Source organism: Lissotriton vulgaris, chromosome 9, assembly GCF_964263255.1.
Source record: "Lissotriton vulgaris chromosome 9, aLisVul1.2, whole genome shotgun sequence".
Taxonomy (NCBI): Eukaryota; Metazoa; Chordata; class Amphibia; order Caudata; family Salamandridae; genus Lissotriton; species Lissotriton vulgaris.
The window spans coordinates 554,130,783-554,152,658 of NC_141697.1; positions in this window are offsets into that span (position 1 = coordinate 554,130,783).

Genomic DNA, 21,876 nt, shown 5'->3' on the forward strand with positions numbered 1-21,876 from the left:
CTTCTGAGACGTTGGATGAGATTCTGTCATTTGTGGGCCGGATGAGGCTGTTCCTGAAATCTTGTGCTGTCATTCTGTTTGGTATCAGTGTGTAGTTTTGCTCAGAGCTTGTCCTCCATTGATCTGTTAGCTTCCCATATTGTCTCCTTGGGTGCACTTTTTGCTGTTGTAGCAGTGCTGAATGCAAGTTGTCATTTGGATTCTATTGAAGGTGTCTCAGCGTGTGATAGATTGAGTTTTTGGTGAGCTTGATTGCAGTTTTTTTGCGATTTTGACATGTGTTTCATACTGCTGTGGTTTCATAGTGCCATTGATGTGATCAGAACCGCTTAGGATTATGCCATTGTGGTGGTAAAGTTCTCCCATTTCTCAATTTCACTTGATTCAGCCCGTGACTCAAAGGGTAGGTTTGCGGTTTGCAAGAAACCCCCGCCTTCTGCATGTGTGAATTGGATTCTACTGTAATTAATTGCGAGATCTGCTCCTTGGAGGATTCAAGACCTATCGAACATAGGCATGTTTGTTCGGAGTGTGAATTCTTGAGCGGGTGGTCACTGTCAGCTTTGTCGCCCAGCTGGAATTACGCCATTTGGTTGAATAGAGATAGAGAGGCGAAGGTATAGTTTACTGTTGGAGAATCATGGGTAATTGCAGGAAAGTTATCACCCACAGATCTACAGTTGATTGCTCTGAGGTTGAGGTGTTCGAGGTCCTCAAGTCGGCGCTGGACGGTTTTGGTTGGGCCGCCTAATGGGCTTTTTCCCTGCAGTGGAATGTTCCAGATCGAATTTTGAATGGACACTTCATTGGCAGTCAAGGAGCCCATTAGATTACGGTTTAAAGTTTAAGTCCCTAGTAAGAATGATGTTTTTTTGTTGCCCCTTGGCTTGAGATAACAAGACGATTCATCAATCAGCCACTTGATTGATTGAATCATGGTTCATTTAAGTTATCTTGCTCATTTTTGATTCAAAGTTGTATAATAATAATATCTGACAATCTTATGTTCAGCCAAAAAGTATATGTATGTTGATTGTATTTTCCTGTTGTGTCTATTTTGTGAAGTACGTTGTGATGTTACTGTTTAGTATATCATGTTCCTGGAATTATTTATTATTTTTACAATAATATTGAATGAATTTGTATTAATTAAATGCATTTTTGAAGAAATTTAGTGTACACTGAGTCTCTAATATCATGTCTGTGTTTGATTAGGTCTTACATATGCACAGACCTAGTGTTGCCTAGGGGTTTTGCCTTCCATTGTTGCCCCTTCACTTATGCATGCTTCCAGGAAGTTTATCAGATTCTTATCAGATTCTTTGCTGCCTTGATTTTCCTTTTTGGGTGTACGTAAGCATTCATTATTATAATATCGGTGATCTTTTTTCTAATGTTACAGATGGAGTCAATACATTTATTGCTATAATTGCTGATGAGGCTGGCCCAATTGCATGGGCTGTGGAAGTGCCTGTGTTGGAGACATGGGTTGCAAGACCGCCTTCGAGTTGACTGTATTTTGCCCCCTGACAGCTGGAGTGAAGAAGCGCAGGTATCCTTGAATGTGCGGAGGGTCTATCAGCCAGGTTTCCTGTAGTGCTATGATGTCAAATGTCCTTTGGTAGATGGCAAAGTCTAGGCCTAACATCTTACTGGCCAGTCCGTTAATATTCCATGAACATATCCATAGGGAGTTATTGGCTCTGGTTGGTGATTGTTGATAGCTGTGTTGTAAATTTTTGTATTTATCCTTGAAAACCATCTTAGGTCCGTTTGCTTATTCGACGGGGATGTATGACGTTATAACGCATACCATTACAACTACCTACCATTACAACGCGACCATTACAACGCATACCATTACAACGCATAGCGCTTAGAGGTGCTGGATAGTGGTAAGTATAATTTACTATTCCAACTCCAGTCCCCGTGGACACTAGGGAAGGTGTTGGATAGTAAATTAAACTTATTCCCTATCCTAGAGCGCCCCCCAGCGCAATGCGTTGTAATGGTATGCGTTGTAAAAGTTGCGTTGTAATGGTAGGTAGTTGTAAAAGTTGCGTTGTAACAGGTGTATACAATTCGACGGCTTTGCAGATTCCAATTGACTTCTGCTTATGTTTTAAAAGTGATCTTTGTTAGTTGGAGAGTGCCCTACTGCTACTCTGAGCCACTGATGTTGTGTTACTTTTTGGGTCCACTAGTGGGGCATGTTTAATCTCTGGGTTTAGCGGGGCAGGGTAGCCGAGTTCGGTGTAGGGAATGATGCTTATCCCCCAGCTTTTGAAGTTTTCTGAGAGTATATTTTGGTTGGTGGATAACGTTCTCCATGTTGTCTTTGTGTCTCCATCCTCCAGGAGGTCTTTGCATTGAATACATTATATTGAATCTAGGTCCGAAGTTGTTAAATCTGACAGAGTTGATATATGAGACAGCAGGCGGAGTATGGTTCCTCGATTCAGGATGTTATGTGTGCCTTTTGATGTGTATTCAGGTGGGAACCTGAGAGTAATGGCTTCCCTGCTGAGTTTCCAGTCGGGCGGCCTTGTATTTGTATTTGTTTGAGGTCGAGGTGCAAGTCTCATTAGCTGATGCACCTGTGGGAGCCAGGACCCTGATGTCTACCTTGCTTTTTTCACTGTGTTGATTATTTGTGTTGTATTCGGTTTTGGGTGGTTAGCCGATGTTTCACCGCCAGAAGGTTCCCAAGCTGTTCCGATCTTGCTTTAATTTGGCCGAGATTTCCGTCCTCCCTTTGGTGATTGGTTGTGTAATGAGAACAGTTGAGGTTTTGCTTATACTTGTGGGGTAAGTTTTACTTTTCTTTGTGCAGTTTGGCTCCCTGGAATCTGAAGGTAGGGTAGTGTGACTGTTTGGACTTGCCGTAGTAGCCTGAGGGGCCTTGACAGCCTAATGGTTTGAAAGTGGTATTAATGAGTAGCTCGGAGGCAGGTGCGGTGAGTTTATTTCAGCCAGTACACTGTTGGTGGTATTTCCTGCTGCGATTTCATCTCTTTGGAGGTTATTGATGTTACCGTTGAAGTGGAATGGTTTTGTGTCTTCCTTCGCAGCCTGCATAGGTAGCCATGACGTCTCTGGGCAGAACGTTTCTTTGGTGTAGTTTTGGTATGACCTCATTTCGACATCTGTGGGGTGTTTGTTTCTCTCATCCAGTGTAATTGTGGTTTGTTGTGTTGTCTGATCTTACGTCTAAAATGGTATTGGCCTGAATAGACACAAGAAGCCTTCCTGGTTTAAGCCAGATTTCAGATTTCGACCTTTCCTCCTTTGGGCTCATCTTTGCTTTGCATTTGTTTTGATATTCTGTGGGTGGCTCAGGTGCGGCCCTGTAGGCTGGTTGAGTGTAGTTGCTTTTTTGCGGCTGCCCTTTATTACTTTGCATTTGGCTGCAGTTTCAGTGGAGTGGAGTGTTTCTTCCTGGCTTGTTGCATGGTATGCTACCATGGTTTTTTGTGTCGCTGTGATGGGTATGTCCTCTGGGGGTGCCATGTTTGGGCACTGAGAGGCTCTTTTGAGTTGTGTGCACAGATTGCTCACCATGGAGGTGAGAGAGTGCCATTTTATTTGAAAATTTGTAGGGGTGCACCATATTCCTACGTAGTCAGCACCCACATCTTTAGAGGACTTTTACTAAAATAGTTTAGAATTGTAACAGTAGGCCGGGGATCAGTGCAATATGTAGTGGAGTGTTTATTAACCGTAGAAAATTATTGCCTTAACCAGGAATTATTGTTTGCATAACGTGGAAATGTAATCACATGTGAATTGTCGTATTAACAATTAAGTGCCTTAGTGGAGAATAAAAATGCTTATTAATGAGTGATTTAACATAGGTTTTAATGTGAAGAGACGTTGCTTGCATTGAAAATAGAATTAGGGTTAACCGCTGAAATGTAATGCTCATGTAATGATTGAAACGCATTTAAATGTGCAAAGGCCCGAGTTATGCTGAAGCCAGTAGAGGCCTAACCGTATTTTTCCTTGGTTAGCTTTAGTTGAAGAAAATAATGTCTTATTCTTGGGAAAGACTGTCCTCAGCGAAATGTGAATTGCAACTTTGAATGTTGTACGGTTTCTTCTCACGTTTTCCCGCTTGCAGGTGCAAGGCCATGGGCCTCGTTAGGTAGAAGGAGGCATTGTTTAGAAGTTAGGTTAGTAGGAGCGAGCGCAGAAGAAGTGCCAAGGAATTTGGGAGTGCATCATTCAGCGTAGAAGGTGCCTGGGACCCAAGGACACTCCAACGGACGCTTGGCGGAGAGGTGCCGTGCTGGAAAACTCCATGGATCAATATCTGCCAGAGGGCGTGTCTGATGGTGTGGTAACTGTCTTTTGGGTTTTGTGTTAGGGACAGCACCAGAGGGTGGGGCGGCAGTCTTAGTCAGTCTGGGTAGAGAGCGGTCTAGGAAGAGAGAGAGAGAGTTGGTTTTGGGAAAGCAAAGATGTAGGGAATGGTAAACTTAAGACAGAGTAAGGTGTAGAAAGGAGCATCTTAGAACTAGTTCGGAAGCTGAGGCTTCTTAAAGGAAAGTGAGTGTACTTCTTAGGAAGTCATCACTGCTGACACCTTTATTCTTGACTGAGTGCAAGGTTAAGTAGGGATGTCACTTTAGAGTAGAGTAGGGACAGTCTAACCAAATTCTTCCTTTCTGTAAATGCAGTCCAGAACTCAAGTTGGGATTGTCATTCTTTGCCTAATGATCCTTGAATTGATTTTGCTTTTCATCTTGAGTCGCTTGAGACTTCTGCGTAGGATCATGTATGTATTAGTTCCGGTTTATTTCCTGAATCTTTTGCTGAGATGTCTGTACATCCAATTATTTTTGGCTATGTAATAAACCCTTTAAATTTCAATCCATAGTCAGTGGATCTTTGAACAAAATTGGATTCGGTGGTAAATTGTTTAAAGTGATGATTGTAGAATTCTCCCTTCTACGCTTTTAAGACAGGTAAAAATGTCCAGCCGGCCTGCTCTGGGATTCTATGATTGGTAAGGAAAATCTAAATGTGAATCCTAGCTTCCCCAGTGGGAAGAGAAGCTAGTTTGTCAATGGCTGGGCTGCATCCACAGCTTGATTTGCTGGCTTGTGGGCTATCCTGTATGATTTAAAGAAGAGTTTTTAGAGCTCCTAACGTCCCATCAATAGCTATCACGAAAACTGACAAAGTGTTCAGTAAGGTTAGCTGCATGCCCATTTTGTCCGATTGATATTGGAGAGCCTCCTCAAAGAGTTCCATTGTTTTTTGCAGGCTTGCCCAAGCACTTTCAGAGTCTGTTTTGTGTGCCTCCTTGTATCTTTTGTTGACTCATCCCCCGCCTGATTCCCTCTTGCTTCCTTGGGCCCCGGTGATTTGGGCTCTCCTGGGGAGTCGCTCTTGTGTTTAGCTGGTGGATCCTGAGTGTAGGTCGCCAACAGGTCCTCCCATTCTTTTGTGGCGACGTACGGGAGCTGTTCAGAGTCCTCAGGCTTTTGTCTTAGTATCCTCTCTGGTTTAGTTGGCAGTTGTGGTGTTTGGTGTTCTATGTCAGAGCCGTTTGATGGTGGTGCGATTTTGGACTTTGATTCTTTGAGGGATGTCCATTTGAGTTTGTACGGCCCTAGGCTGCCCAGCTCTGTTATTGTTAGTGTCTGCCTCAGTTGTGGTGCAGTTGCCTCCCCTGTTTCTGCTGCAGTATGTACTTCTATGAGTGGACAGCTCTGTTTCGCTGCCACCAACCCACTCAGAGGTGGATCGCCTCACTGGCTTCGGACCGTGTTCTCGGGTCGCCATTACTTCGGCTACAACCAACTGGACCGGATGCCGGGGTTTCTGCAGCCAGGTGGTGGTGTGACAGTGTGGGCTCAGTCCTGAATCGGCTGTAGCGGACTGGTCGGACCAATGCCTGGGTTTTCCTGCTATTGCCACTGCACTTGAAGCATTTGAAGCAGTTGGAGAGGTGTCTGGAGGCCCTGTATTGTGGTGGTACTTGAAAAGAGAGTGTCACCTGCATTTTTCAAAATGCGATATTTGGTGTGGATCTTTGGCTGAACAACAGCAGAACGAAGCTTTTTGGCGTTGGCTTTTTCCCCTCCCGTACAGAGGCCATATGGGTCAGCTATATCGGGGTCTATTTCTATTAAAGAACAGTATAGCTGTGGGTATGGCCTGATTTTCAGCTATGGTTCGTCCATGGTGCCCTCAGTTGACTGGGGCTTCTTCCTTTTGCGCTTGTTTAAGTTGGTTTTGAGGGTGCGGACTCTTCGTACACGGCCATATCTTATGATTTGCTGTGGTGGTCTGCTATGATTGGGGCTTGGAGTGTTCTTGGCAGCTGCAGCTGCTGCAGCTAGCTTGCTGGGGCATCGGATAGAAGGAGGGGTGCTTAGGCAGTGGTTAAGGTGTCTGTAGAAGCAGGACAGCCTAGCCTAGCTCTGACCGCCTCCATCCTGCAGAGTCCCATTCTGGCCCTAGCCACAGTCCCTTGCCCCTACCACTCCAGCGCCTGTTGTTCGGGGCCTCTATTGGCGTGTTTTACAATTTTTCCAGTGGCAAGAGTGACTGGAGCATGGACTCTGCCCTGTTATTTATTCTCCTCTGTTGTGGGCCCGAGGGGGTGACCAGAATTTTGGGGAAGGTGCTTGTGCCTGCCTCCTCCGCTATTTGTTGGTCGTTAGTTGTTAATTGTTAGTGGGCGAGTCAGGTAAAGATGGGCAGCGATCAGGCTCTTCTTCATGCCCTGACTCAGGACCACGACCCTCTGGAGTGGGAAGCAGCAGGGTCTGTTTCACTCTGCTTCCTAGGTCAGGATTGGGGGACTGTCAAAATCTTGGTGGAGACTCAGGGAAACCTCTACTCCTTCTGCTGCCTCCGCTATTTCGTTTGGTGTCCTGGGCCTGTGGGTGGGGTGTGGTAAGGAGGTCTGCGGCAGCGCCCAGTTCATATGGCCCAGTTCATATGTAAATGTATTGCGATTTATATATCGCACGTATCACCCGAAGGCATCAAGGCGCTTGCCTTGGGAACCCGTCCTGGTATTCCCCTGTGTGATAACCCCAGCAGGGTACCCACAAGGTGAAAGCCAGGCATCCCGCCTCGAGGGGCCGTAGTGGAGATTAAGCAAGCTATTGCCCAGAGTCACAGAGTGTGAACGCGTGAGTCGAGTAGGCACCGGAACGAGAATTATCGAGTCCGTGGAATTTTTGAGCCCAAGACCCGCCGAGGCGGGGAATTGAACCCTGGTCCAGGACCGATCTCAGCTTCCGGGTCTGCCGCCTCTAACCCCTGAGCCACACTTCTCCATATGGCTTGCCATCGGCGATATTCGGCTGCACTAGCCAAGCCTCACTAACCTACCTTCCAAATGAGGAGGCTTTCTTCTCTTCGTCTTATTTCTGCCACTTGTGGTTGCTTGTTGCTGCTGTGTTGGTTTTGTGGAGAGGGTTATGGGGGAGAGCCCCAGGGTTGAAAAATCTCTGGGCAAGCAGGGCTCACACAGAGCTCACAGAGCAGGATTGCAAGCTGCTCCCAACTTAGTTGGACCGCCTCCACTGTGCTGCCGAGGGCTCACTCTCTCAGCGGCTGCCAGCTACTGGTGGCCCGCTTGCCTCTTTTGAGCTGTGAATGTGTGGTGGGTGCTGTTCATTTTGTGAGCGGTGCAACCTCCCCTCCATGCCGATCAGTATAGCAAGGTGTCCAATGCCTGCTGAGGACCCGGCACCAGGCGCCGGTGAGCAACAGTGCGGCTGCGGAGGTTGGTTGGTGGTGAGTGGTTGATGGTGAGGTGGTCTCGCCTCGCATTAATGCTTTGCCTCTGTAGCAGGGCCAGTGACTGGGAAAGTTGATGAGGCTGTGAGGAAAGCCGGACGGACATCCAATGATGTTGCTGAGGGTGTTCGGCAGCGGTTTAGTGAAGGGAGAGGAACACAAGCTGGACCCATGGTTTGGCTCGTCAGTCCACCTGCCCGCCTGTCTACTCACTTCCTGCCTCGACCTTTGGGAGCCCAAGCATACCTGGCGTAGTGAAGCTCAGAAGCACAGCTCAGCTCTGCTCACCACTCTCCTCCTCCTGCCATTGCTGATGCTTGTCTCCCTGGTGCTCGAGAAGCCAACCGACGATCGCATGATCCTCTCACCACCACCTCGCCTCCCCCTCACTGCTCACCGTTCTGCCATTCCCCTGCTCCATCTTGCATTGGCATAGAGTAGAGTGGTGCAAAGGAGACTTGCGCAGAGTACAGTTGTGCAGTGGCAAAGAGCGCAGTGGTGCATAGTAGAGTAGGGTAGAGTGCACTGGCATAGAGCAGAAGTGCACAGGGTAGAGAGGCATAGAGTTAAGGGGCATAAAGTGCACTGTCATAGAGTGCAGTGGTGCACAGCAGATTACAGTGTCATAGAGTGGATTGTCAAAAAGTGCAGTGATGTAGAGTGTAGCGGCGTAGAGTGTACTGGCATGGAGTGCAGTAGAGTGGTGTACAGTAGAGTGGTGGAAAGTAGAGTGGTGTAGAGTTCAGTGGAAGAGTACAGTGTTGCAGAGTAGAGAGTCATAGAGTGCAATGGTATAGAATAGAGTGGTTTGGAGTGCATCAGTGTAGACTGCAGTGGCATAGAGTGGTACAGAGTAAAGTGGCATAGAGTGCAGTGGCATAGAGTGTTGCAGAGTAGAGTATAGTGGCTTACAGTGCAGTGATGCAGAGTAGCTTGGTGTAGAACGTATTGGTTTTGTGTAAAGTGGTGTAGAGTGCAGTGCCCTAGAGTGCAGTGGCATAGAATATAGTGGCATAGAGTGCCGTGGGGTAGATGGGGAGGGGTGAAGGGTAGATTGCAGTAGTGTAGAGTGGAGTAGCGTAGAGTGGAATGGCATAGAATGGAATATAGTGGTGTAGACTCAAATGGCATAGAGTAGATTGTTTCAGAGTAGAAGGAACTGTTGTAGAGTGCAGTGGTCCAGAGTAGATTAGAGTGGCTTAAAGTGTATTCGCGTAGAGTGCCGTGAAAAAGGTGCAGTGGTGCATAGTACAGTATTGTGGGGTAGAGTGCATTGACATAAAGTAGAGTGGTGTAGAGTAGAGAGGCGTCGAGTGAAGTGGCGTAGAGTGGAGTGATGCACAGTACAGTTCAGTGACGCAGTGTCGAGTGGTGTTGAGTGGTATAGTGTGGAGTGGTGCAGAGTAGAGTGCAGTGGTGTGGAGGGATGCAGGGTAAAGTGGAGTGGGATAAAATGGTAGCGCTCTGCCATTACAGACAACACATTTTCAATTGAAATGACGATTACATCTGAACAGACATACAGGTTTACTAACAAAAGTATACAGCGCACAAATGATAATATGTGAAAATGTCATCACCTAGGGCTAGATGTACGACCCTTACAATTACGAGTCACAAATTGCGTCACTTTGTGACTCGCAAAATGTAATTTACAACAGTGTCTCAGACACTGTTTGCGATTCCTAATGGGGTCGCAAATTGCCTGCCTCATTAATATTCATGAGGCAGGTGCAATTTGCGACCCCATTAGGCATGGCTAGCACTCCCAGGGATGGTGGCCTGCTGGGGTCACAGATCATCATGTCTGTGACTGCTTTTTAAATAAAGCAGTTTTTTAAAAAATGCATCCCGTTTTCCTCAAAGGAAAAGGAGATGCATTTAAAAAAGAAAAATGAAACGTTTCACTTTAATTTTTTAAGAGTGAGCAATGGCTGCTCTTAAAAAATATTTTCGCATACATTTTCAAAGGAGAAGGGGTCCTGTGGGGAACCCTTCCTGTTTGCGAGTAGCTTACCACCTACTTGAAGTAGGTGGTAAACTGCGAGTGTTTTGCGAACGCAATTGTGGTTGATAAACAATCGTACATTGCAGTGCGACGCATTATTAGGAAGACACGCACTTGGCACACCCCTTTCTAATAGCGAGTCGCAAACCCTGTTTTGCGAGTCGGTAATAGGTTACCAAATCGCAAAATAGGGTTTGACCATCAGGGCAGACCTATTTTGCAGTCGCAAACGAGCCGATTTCCCATTTGCAACCACAAAAAACGGATGTACCTCTGGCCCCTAGTGTATTGATATGTTTTGATCACATTAAAATATTTCTTTCCACCAAACTTCAGAATTACCCAAAAATTTGCTTTACTTGTGCTTTCCATATTCTGAAATATCTTCGCAGTTCATTTACAGACCTTTGCATTAAAAAAAGCAACATCATACAGCGCACCCGAATAGCCAGCATGATTGTCAAATAAATCCTCTCACTTTGAAGTCAGAGAAAAAAAAGTAAACATCAAATTCTCTGGAAGAGCAGACCGGACATTTGTCCTCCGCCTCTGAATGCACAGCAAATGTGTCAAGATAAGAACAAGATTTAAAGGCCTGTTTACAGAAATTCAGTACTGGTGGATGAATACAGTAAATAGGGTTGGGGAAGGGAAGGGACGAACTCAAGCTGGGCAGCTTATAGATAGCCATCATATAGAAAGCCATCATATAGAAAGCAAGTAAATGTGAGTTGCAAACAACAAAACCAAGGATAAGCAATGAGCGGAAAGCATTCACATGGAAGCTTTCCAAATGTCCCCAAGATGTCATTAGCAAACCAGACATCTGCGCTGTCTGGTAGGCTTTGACCTAAAATGTGGCCCACATTTGCGAATGAGGACAGTTTTGAATTTTTAAAGACATGCTGTGTAGGGTTTCTGCAGACTATCCGAGACTGCATGCATTTGTGATTTCTACAGGCAATTTTGTGATAAAATCAGGATAATCATTAATAGAAATGGGCCCACCTGGCCAAAAAACTGGCCCACAAACAGCCAATAAACTGGCCCACACACTGATCTGTCAGACCAGCCCATCAAGCAGTGCCTGACTGCCCTATAGGCCTGTGCAATCCTTTTGCTCAGTCGATATGTATTTATTTATTTATGAAGCTTGTAGAGCGCACGGCTACCCCCAACGGGGGTGTTCCGGCGCTAAGACTGTAAGCTAGAAAAGGGAGTCTAACCTATGCAAATGAGAATAGCCACGTCTTGAGACAGCTACGAAAGAGTGCTTCAGAGGGAGCAAATCTGAGATCTAAAGGTAGGCTGCCAAAGTTGTGCCGTGATGACTGCAAAGGCTCTGCCGCCCATTCTAGAGCGGCGGAACCGCGGGACAACAATGAGACGTAGATTGTTGGATCGTAAGGATCTGACTGAGTGAGATAGTACTAATCTCTTTCTTAAATATTCCGGTCCTGTTCCATTAAGGGCCCGAAAGGCAAGAGTTAGCATCTTGAACTTGATGCGGCTGGCTATTGGGAGCCAGTGAAGCTCTTTGCGATAAGCTGATACCGGATGCCGGAAGGGGATATTGCCAATCAGCCTCGCCGCCGCGTTCTGAACGATTTGTAAGCGTTCAATTTGGTATTGGGGGGCCCCTGCGTAGAGGCTGTTGGCATAATCCAAGTGTGAAGTAATTAAGGCCTGTGTGACCGTTCTGCGAGCATCCAAAGGCAAAAAAGGAAAGATCTTTCTCATCATCCGCAGTTTCCCAAAACAGGCTGCAGTAACCTTATTAATTTGAGGGCCACAGGAGAGAGCATCGTCAAACTGGAAACCCAGGTTGCGAGCAGTGTGAACAGGAATGGGGGGGGGGGGATTGAGTACAGACGGCCACCACAAGGTGGAGGGTATAGTAATTTTTTGATTAAAAAACAAGACCTCCGTCTTGTCAGTGTTGAGTCGGAGATGGTTAGAAGCCATCCAGGAGCATATTTCGCCCAGACAGTGACGAAAGCTGGCGAGGCTGGAGTCAGAGTGATCTCTAAAAGAAAACATCAGCTGTGTATCATTAGCATAAGAGATCACTCTGACCCCACATAATTCAACCACCTTGGCCAAAGGGGCCAGATAAACATTGAAAAACAATGGGCTCAAAGTGGAGCCCTGTGGAACTCAACAGACAAGTGGTTTGCACTCAGATTGGAACGGTCTAAGAAGAACCCTCTGCGTTCGTCCTTGGAGAAAGGAGCTAATCCACGACAGGGCAGAGCCGCCCAGTCCAGTCTGCTCCAATCGATCTAAAAGTCTCTTGTGGGACACCGTATCGAAAGCGGCGGATAGGTCGAGGAGGACCAACATGGCCTCCTCTCCCCTATCCACACACTCTCGAATGGTCTCAGAGACTTCCAAAAGTGCTGTTTCCGTACTGAAGCCTGTGCGGAAACCTGATTGGGAATCATGGAGTAAGGAATTAGTCTCCAGATATTCCGCGAGCTGTAGTTGAACGGCCTTTTCCAAGACCTTCGCTGGTTTAGGAAGGAGGGAGATGGGACGGTAATTGCAAAATTGCGTAGGGTCCGCATCTGACTTTTTCAAGATGGGAACTAACATGGCTTCTTTCCAAGCAGTAGGAAATTGGCCTAGATGCAATGAGGCATTCCATATAGAAGTAAGTGGCTCTATCAAAAGAGGAGCAAGGTCACTCATAACCTTAGGGGGGGCCGGATCTAGCGGGGAACCTGATTTGCACTGTAAAAGCAATTTAAGTGCAAAATCTGAGGTAAGGTCCTTGAAAGCTACCAGGGATGGTACAGTATCATTCCTGTTTGAGACAGGGGAAAGGGATTGTTCAGGTGCAATGACTGATGGAAAACAGGAGGACATTTTCTCTATTTTTTTTTTCAAAATCTGATAGACCATTACAAAGAGACTGACTGGAGAGGTTATTAGGTGTCATGGCGGGAGGTTTGACAAAGTCTTCAACAATATTAAACAATGTTTTTGCCGATTTATCTGCGTTTTTAATTTGAGAGGCAAAAAATTCTCTCATTGCAGACTTTTTTAGTTTAATAAATTTCTTTAAGGCCATTGTATAAATGCTTCTTGCCTCTGGATCATAAGCTAGTCGCCAGCTGCGTTCTAGTTTTTTGCAGCGGCTTTTTTCTTCACGCAGGGCTACAGAGAACCACGGGGCTGAGGGACGGGATCTTGCAGACGAGACTGGTAGGGATGGAGCAATACCGTCAATGGCAGACAGTAAGGTCGCGTTAAACTTAGTAACGCAGATATCAATGTTTTCTATGTGAGGTTCCAGAGGGCACCAAAAGACAGGCTCTAAGGCAGTGCAAGTAACTTTATGCCATTTTCTCCTATGGTCCGTTCCCAGTTCCACCGGGTTAGGTGCTGGAGGCAACAGGATATCGACCGAGAGAAGATAATGGTCGGACCAGGTGAGGGGAAGGGGAGGGTGGGTAGTAGTATCCGGGAGATTTGAGAATATTAGGTCCAGGGTATGGCCCGCAGAATGCGTCGGGCCTTGGATTAATTGCGTCAGACTAAGGCTCTGTAGGGAATCTAAAAATCGAAAAGCCTGAGCACATGTAGGATCTTCGGCATGCAGGTTGAAATCACCTAGTACTATGGAGTGCGGGTGCTTGAGTGATAAGTCCGCTATGAGATGGACCAGCTGCGTTAATGAAGAAGGTGGCGCCCTCGGTGGGTTATACACTAGAATGCCAGTTAAAAAGACCGCAGCGGAGTCTGCAATAGAAAAATACATGGCTTCAATCAGCCCAATATTTGTAAGTTTTTTAATGGTCAGTCGGAGGTGAGTTTTAAAAATAATGGCAAGTCCACCCCCTGTTTTGCCTTCTCGGTTGATACCCATGAAGCGATAGTCAGGGGGGGTAGCTAAATAGATATCCGGGTTTGAAGTATCCTTTTGAGGAAATATACATTTTATGGTCAAGTAATGTTCCCTAACGTGTACCCCACCGTCTCCATGTACCAGCTTAAAGTGCATGTAACTTCCCTCCTGTGCCAGCTATGAAGACGCAAATACATTTGCGTCCAACGTTAACATGTCCTCTTTCAGACCCACCCTGAATGGGTTGAATATTCAGTTTTTAAGTATACTATGCCAACGTCTTTTTGTGGTGTACTTTACACGTTTTTCAGCTCTGGCAAAGTAGGCCCTGAATTCTGCCATCAAGCCTTTTTCCTGCCTTCTGACTCTGAAAGCCTCAGCCCAGGCTGTCTCTGTACCCGTGACCTCTGCCTTACTCCCTGTGCGGCTCACGGCGCTTAGCTCAGCTTGCTGCCTGCCAAGACTGAATTCAACCTTCGAATTATCTGTTCCGCTCCTCGAAAATGCATTCCTGCCTACTAGTTTAAGTAAACATTCCCCCAGCTGCAGAGCAAAGGGCCCGGCCTCACTGTCTCCGTGCAAGTAATTAATAGCCTCTGTTACCATGGTAGGCCCATGCCCCTCGCATTCTCATGCAGACACTTAGGCGCTTATACACGCACTCACAGTCAGTATAGAATAGCTTCTGCCCCAGAGACCTTTTCCTTCTAGATAATATGGTTCCCAAACATCAGATATCAGATATGATAGAGGTACGAGTTGATCTGACATGCCAGACTTCTGTCTCTTTCCGCCAGTGCAAATGTCAAGTCCCCTGCACCCTCCGGTTTCACGTCAATCACACGTCATGCAGCTGCGCGCGCATCCAGGCCTCAGATTTCTGCTGACATTACAAGATTCTGCTTTGTGCCACCCACTTGTGACACCTACCTGTGACGTTTCTAGCACACACCTCTATGTTCACGCCTAGTTCACGCCTTCTAATTACGTATCCCTACCACGTGTGTGTTTTATCTTGTTTCTCTCAGATGTTACGCCTACTGTATTGGTTTCTATAATGTGACTTAAGTATATAAGCTATGTATTGTCAATAAAATATTGCTCTATCCCTTCCTACACCCCAGTGGTGGTAGGAACATGATATCCGGTCTGACCATTCCTTTTTAAGGAATAAAACCCCTAAGAACTCTAACACCACGGACTCTGCCTCTTTCTTTCCGATTGAGTTATTATTGATTAAGTACTTACCTGCATAGAAATTAGGACGGTAAGTCAAATATTTACCACATTATTTTGGCGCCCGAATAGGGACCCCTCCCCCACCCCACGCGCCGGTTGGTGCGTTGCAAGCTCTGTCCCCTGCCATCAGTTAGACGGAACTACGCGTACTGGCAGGATTTCCTGTATCTCCCTCTGGCCCACGGAGGTGACGAAGACTGCGATCAGCACCCAGACGAGGCGGTGAGGAGTGCGGAGGATCCCGACCAGAGCCTAGCCGAAAGAAGCAAGGTCCGAGGTGTCAAGAGGCCCACCAGTTTCCGAAGTATCCACGTGTCGAGTCGAGTCGAGTCCGGTCCAGTCCAGTCGAGTTTTCCGAGGCCTTCTGTTTCCGTGCTTCCCGGTGAGTACCATTGCTGGGACGTATCTAGACGGGTGCATTATTATGTATCCGGTAAAGACGGGTTTGGGTACACAAATTCGGTCTGCACTGTTTTAGACAGTGTATCTGTACTGTTTAGCAGTACATCCAGTTATTCCAGTTCTTGCACTGTTTTTAGCAGTGTATCTGTGCTGTTTAGCAGTACATCCAGTATAGGGGGGTAGTTATATATGTCTTAAATGTCTTTCATGTGATTAATGTCGTGGTATGAGTGACTGTTTTTTTAATGTGCATTATTGTGTTCTTGTGTAACTAGCTGTGTTCAGAGTTAAGTAAGCAAGGATTGAGCATTCAGTACTAAGTAAACAAGATGCCGTTTTTCAATAAGTTAAAGCAGATAGGAACTAGGAAAGGGATACTGGAGGAAGAAATTCCTATCCCCCCTAGGGACACTCCTGGAAATTTCATGTATCATAAGCATGGCTTAGATGCCATATTGTATCTAGATTTATGGGCCGATTATACTAAGCATCTAGACGAGAGACACAGATGGCCTGTTACCGGAACGTGGGATGCGGAGTGCATCATGAAGGTAGAAGAAGCACTATGGAAAAAGAAAGCCAGACAATCTCAGAAAGACGCCATAGAATTTTGGCGTAAAGAATCGCATAAACGTGCTGAAAAAGCACTCCGTAGAGAAGACAGGCATAGAGAAGAGTCAGATAAAGCCCGAGAAAACGAATTAGTTACTGAAGGGATCCGAGTAAAATCAGAACAAGTAGACCGCGCGCGAAACAATCTCGTAAATGGCATGTATCTTGTGGCCGAGGGTTCGCCTGAAGCCACTTCAGAAATACCGAAAAATCTGCCGCCACCATTGGTTCCAACTAAAGTAAATCACAGGACTACTAAAGACATATTTCTGAATTCCTATCTAAACGATGTAGCACCCGCTTACACCAATCCACGTGCCCGCGTCCCGCCTACTGACGGTGACGGAGATGGCAACCCGCCTCCAGACCATATCCCGCCATTACCGCAACAAGGTTCCCTCGTCAGACAGCCTGTCGTTCCTCCACCTCCACCACTTCCCACACCTAAAATTGATATATCAAATCCGTTTTTGCCTGATCCTACTAAGAGACAAGTTCAAGTACATATACAGACTCCACAGAGGGATAATGCCCAAGCCTCCGCCTCAGGAGGTGCGACCGGGGGTTACCAGACCCCGCCAGCAGGGACATGCAGAACCACCTTACGCTCCGATCACCCCGCCTCGACAGACTCAAAGAACAGCTTCCAGTTTGCAGATACGATCCAGTACCCGGTAAAGACGATAGAATGTTGATAGCATCACTACGTTTGCGACAAGCTACAGATTACCTAATGTTATTCTCAGGAATGAAAGAGCACCTAGATAGAATATATCATTTTGTCCAGACTGGGGAAGATCCTGAAAGTATTAAGGAGGCCCTGGCACATCAGAAAGTTGACACTCAAGCATATATACTACGTTTTTTCATAAATTGCTTAATAAGAGAACGAGACAGGCCTGAGACAGAACAGGATGAAATGGAAGCACTAAACAAGTGGGGTCAAAATATATCCGAAGGAAAACATGATAAAATGAATTGTATAGCCAGTATGTACAAGAAAATAAGAAAAGCAGTAATAGATATACACGAAAAAGAGAAAGAAAAAGCTTCCGAGGAGGAGGAGGAAGAACCTGAAGAACAAGAAAAGACTACAGATACGATAGCATATGTAGGTAAGGGAACTTACCTTAGGAAAGGCATTCGTCCAGAAAGCAAGAGAGTTTTTCTCTCTGGCATATCAAAACCGAATTCTCCTGAACATCAGTTCCAAGACACTGATAAAATGCTTCGAGAACGAATGGGGTACCATGTACTCAATTCAATGGATGAACAAGAACTAGCCCGGTCAGCAGTACTATGGGCTGACAATCCTAACATATACAATGATGATACAGTAGCGCAGACATTCCTGAACCTATCCCCAGACGAGCAGAAATTAGCAGGTACCTATATGATTCAGCACCTCCTCAGGTTATACAGAAATCAACATTCTGATCCAGGTCCCTTACACGATACATTAGAAGCACTACTCATGGACAGATGGAGAGGCCTAAGTACCAAGTTAATACAAATAATTCTAGAACAACGACACAGATATAACACTTTCTTAAGCTCCGAATATGTTCCCGCTCCGCCCCCAGAAAGAAAAATGTATCATATGGAGCGTCTTGAAAGACAGAACCCTTTACGAGAAGTACATCCAGTTATGGGTGCCGATAATACTTTAAAACGTGTGTACGTACACACACCTCTGACCAAGTTAGAACTATTGGAAATGAAGAAACTAGTACCCTGTCACGACAAAGACCCTGCAGGTTTTCATAGAGAACTTAAAGACATGTTACTGATGGGAGATTACACATATGCAGATATCATGAAAATGTTAAAGGTACTGCTGCCCACAGGCATCTACGAGAAACTCAAGGAAAGAGAATGGGAGGTGGGAGACAAAAAGATTATATGGACAGAAATAGAAGACGAGGAGAAACTTCGTACCCCAGGGCTAGGCCTTGGGGAGAAAACTAAAGCATTACCAGGTTTGATAGTACAGGTTCTGCCAAGATTACTGACAACTAGAAAGGAAGACTGGGACGCAATTTCGGCCTGTAAACAGAAACACGATGAAGATACTAGTGACTTCTATTCAAGATTCGAGAAATGTTTCATTATTAATAGTGGCCTTAAACCAAGTAGCGAGTCGTACCCGCATCTTTTTGTATCAAAATTAGTCGAGAATTCCCTGGCAGCAGTTAAAGCCCGTGTATACAAGGTTGAGAGTACATGGCAAGCAAATACGCCATCCCAGATGTTACAGATGTTACAATACCATCAGAACAGAATTAGAGAAGAACAGGATCATGAACAGAAACGCATGAAAGACACGAAAATGAAAATGTTAGTGGCCCAATCGGTTCCAGCCGACGGCCAGAGAAAGGGTACGACCCAGACCCAGAATTCAACAGCTCCCGTTAAGGGGACATGCAACTATTGCAAGCAGCCAGGTCACTACGTACATGAATGCCCAGTCCTGAAACATAATATATCAACAGGTAAAACTAAAGAAAGACCGCGTCCGCCTAGACAAGACCAGGTCCAGCAACAGACTTCACAGAATATCCAGCCCATGCAGAATACACAGCCTATGCATGTTTCACCACATACAGCACAGACAGTAGCGGTACCACAGAGACAGCCACAGTCACAGCCACAGCCCATTGCCGCGACTCAGCAAGTCTCACAACAGATGTACCAGTATGCCCAATCTGATTACCCCGATTATCCTCGATACACATGAAATAGCCTAGAGAGGGAAGGTGGCTTGCCTCTTATTGAGATTACTGTAGATCAAGAGGGTCCTTATGTACACAGTCAAGTATTGGGAAAAGACAGAAAGTTTTTAATTGACACAGGGGCAAGTCGCACAACAATAAGCCATGATGAAGTCCCAGGGGCACCCCTCTCAGGCTCACAGAATGTTTCCCTTGGTTTTTCAGGACAACCTATTGTAAATGAGGTATCGAAACCCGTTCCCCTGGCTGTGGGTCCATTATCACGTGTTACAGACTTGTTACTTACGAAATCATGTCCAGAAAACTTGTTAGGAATAAAGACATTGAAGGCTCTAGGAGCAGTGATATGTTGTTCTCCGGAAGGAGTTAGACTTTTCTTACGAGATTTCAAGGGTCACTATGTATTACGAGAATTTGATGTCAGATTGAAAAATGTACCGGATCACTTGTGGGCACAAGGCCCAACCGATGTAGGCTGCATGCACATTACACCATACCGTGTTACACTGAAACCAGGTGTTGTTTTACCCCGAATCAGACAATACAAGTTACCACCCGATGCTGTAGTGGCTTTACTGGAAATCATTGAAGAGCTCATTGCCCAAGGAGTGGTCGTAGAGACCGACTCCAATATCTGTAATTCCCCTATCATTCCGATTCTTAAACGCACTGATCCCAATGCACCGCCAGTATATCGGCTGGTGACTGATTTACGAGAACTGAATAAATGCATTGTACCACAGTACCCTGTGGTCCCCGACATCTCTTCCCTATTGACTGCTATTGATTCAGAAGCAACGTTCTTTACTGTAATTGACCTCAAGAACGCCTTCTTCAGTGTGCCTATTGATCCAGAGAGCCAAAATCTCTTCGGATTCAGTTTAAATGGACGAAGTTTCAAATTTTCACGCGCACCTCAAGGATTCACAGAAAGCCCCAGCATCTATAGCCAAGCACTGAAAAGACAACTAAATTGTGTTCAAATGCCAGTTAACACCGCTTTACTGCAATACGTCGATGATCTGCTGATCACTGCACGAAGTGAGCCCGAATGTGAACAAGCATCACTGACAGTTTTACATTTTCTGGCCGAAAAGGGACACAAGGTGTCTCCTTCGAAGCTACAATTCTGTGTTCAGCAAGTTGTGTACTTGGGTCACTTGCTGTCCAAAGTGGGGAGACAGCTCACTCCCGACCGTATCCAGTTAATTGTAAATATGCCGCAACCCCAGACACAAAAGCAAATGCGGGCCTTTATAGGCATCACCTCGTACTGCAGACAATGGATTCCTCAGTATGCATTTCTAGCTAAACCACTCATTCAGTTGACAACACAGGAGGCAGCGACTTCGACTGTCCTTCCTTGGACTCAGGAACATACACAGGCCTTTGAGGAATTAAAAAAAGCTTTATGCCAAGCACCAGTTTTAGCGACACCATGTTACAGCAAACCTTTTACACTTTTTGTTACAGAACGTGATGGTACAGCGTTGTCTGTCCTCACTCAAAACCAAGCAGGATCACATAAGCCTTGCGCTTATTTTTCAAGTACATTGGATTCAGTAGCCCAGGCACTCCCTGCGTGCTTGAAGTCAGTAGCTGCAACAGCACTAGCAATCAGACAGAGCGACTCAATTGTTTTAGGACATCCATTAACAGTTCAAGTTCCACATTCTGTAGAGGTTCTTTTAAACAGAACTCAGACTCAACACTTGACTATAGCACGACTGACAGGTTATGAATTGACACTATTCCAGCCACACATAGAAATCAGACGCTGCAGTATTCTAAATCCCGCAACATTGTTACCTACGATTATGACAGATCCAGCCCCGCATGATTGTATAGAGATCATTAATGCAGTAACAAAGCCCCGACGAGACTTAACAGATGTTCCATTGACAAATCCAGACCTGACACTTTACGTGGATGGTTCATGCATGAGAACAAGTACAGGAGAATTAGTGGCCGCGTATGCAGTGACCACTGAAACTGAAGTTAAAGAAACATATCGTATTGATACACTGTCCGCTCAAGCAGCAGAGCTCATCGCTCTGACCCGAGCCTGTATACTAGCCAAGAACAGAAATGTTAACATATACACTGATTCCCGTTATGCTTTCGGAGTCGTACACGACTTCGGAGTGTTATGGCAAGAACGAGGTTTCTTGACCTCTCACGGTGCCAAGATCCAACACGGTCCCCTCATTCAAGCACTGTTAGAAGCAATACATCTGCCTTCAGGCATATCAATCATGAAGTGTAAAGCACATACTAAAGTTACAGATTCTGTTTCCCAGGGTAACGACCTGGCAGACCAGACAGCAAAACATACAGCATTGACTCACACCCAGACAACTGACGTGACAAAGACAATAGTACCGACACATTGTATGACAGTTAGGGATCCCACACTAGATGTAATCGATATTCAGACACATGCTACTGCAGAGGAAATAAAGAAATGGACTGAACTAGGAGGGATCCAGACAGATCAAGGTTGGATGACGAAGGGAAAATCTATATGGTTTCTCCCCGACTCTATGGTTCAAGTCATAATAAATACAGCACATAGTCCCGCACATCTAGGAGAGAAAGCGATGTTAGACAGTTTACAGAATCTCTGGTACAACAACACTTACGAGCAGCAGCAAAACAGAAAGTGCGTACTTGCATGATCTGTTGTCAGTTCAATCCAGGTAAAAGCGTCCCTGTAGAGCAAGGTGGATTTCATCCTCCCGATCACCCTTTTGAAGTCCTCCAGATGGATTATATCCAGATGGACCGTTGTCGAGGATTCAAATATGTCCTCGTAATTGTTTGTGCACTTTCCCGTTGGACCGAAGCATATCCAGTCCCAGATTACACTGCTCCGACCACTGCTAGGCAGCTGGTTCGAGAATTCTTCCCACGGTACGGCTTGCCTCGTGTCGTGTACTTAGATAACGGACAGCCATTCTCATCCGAACTCATGAAACAGGTTTCCCTGCTGCTAGGATATCAGTGGAAATTCCATTGTGTCCGACATCCCGAAGCCGCTGGCCTTGTAGAAAGGCATAACCAGACACTAAAGACCCGCCTTGCTAAAATATGTAAAGAGAAAGGGGTCGACTGGATAGTCGCCCTGCCAGTTGCATTGTTCTACATGAGAATGGTCGCCCATTCGAGATCAGGACTATCCCCGTATGAAGTGGTCTTTGGCAGACCACCGAATATGTGGGGGACGCCCATCCCTAAGAAAATTACTGATGTCGATTGTAATATGCTGA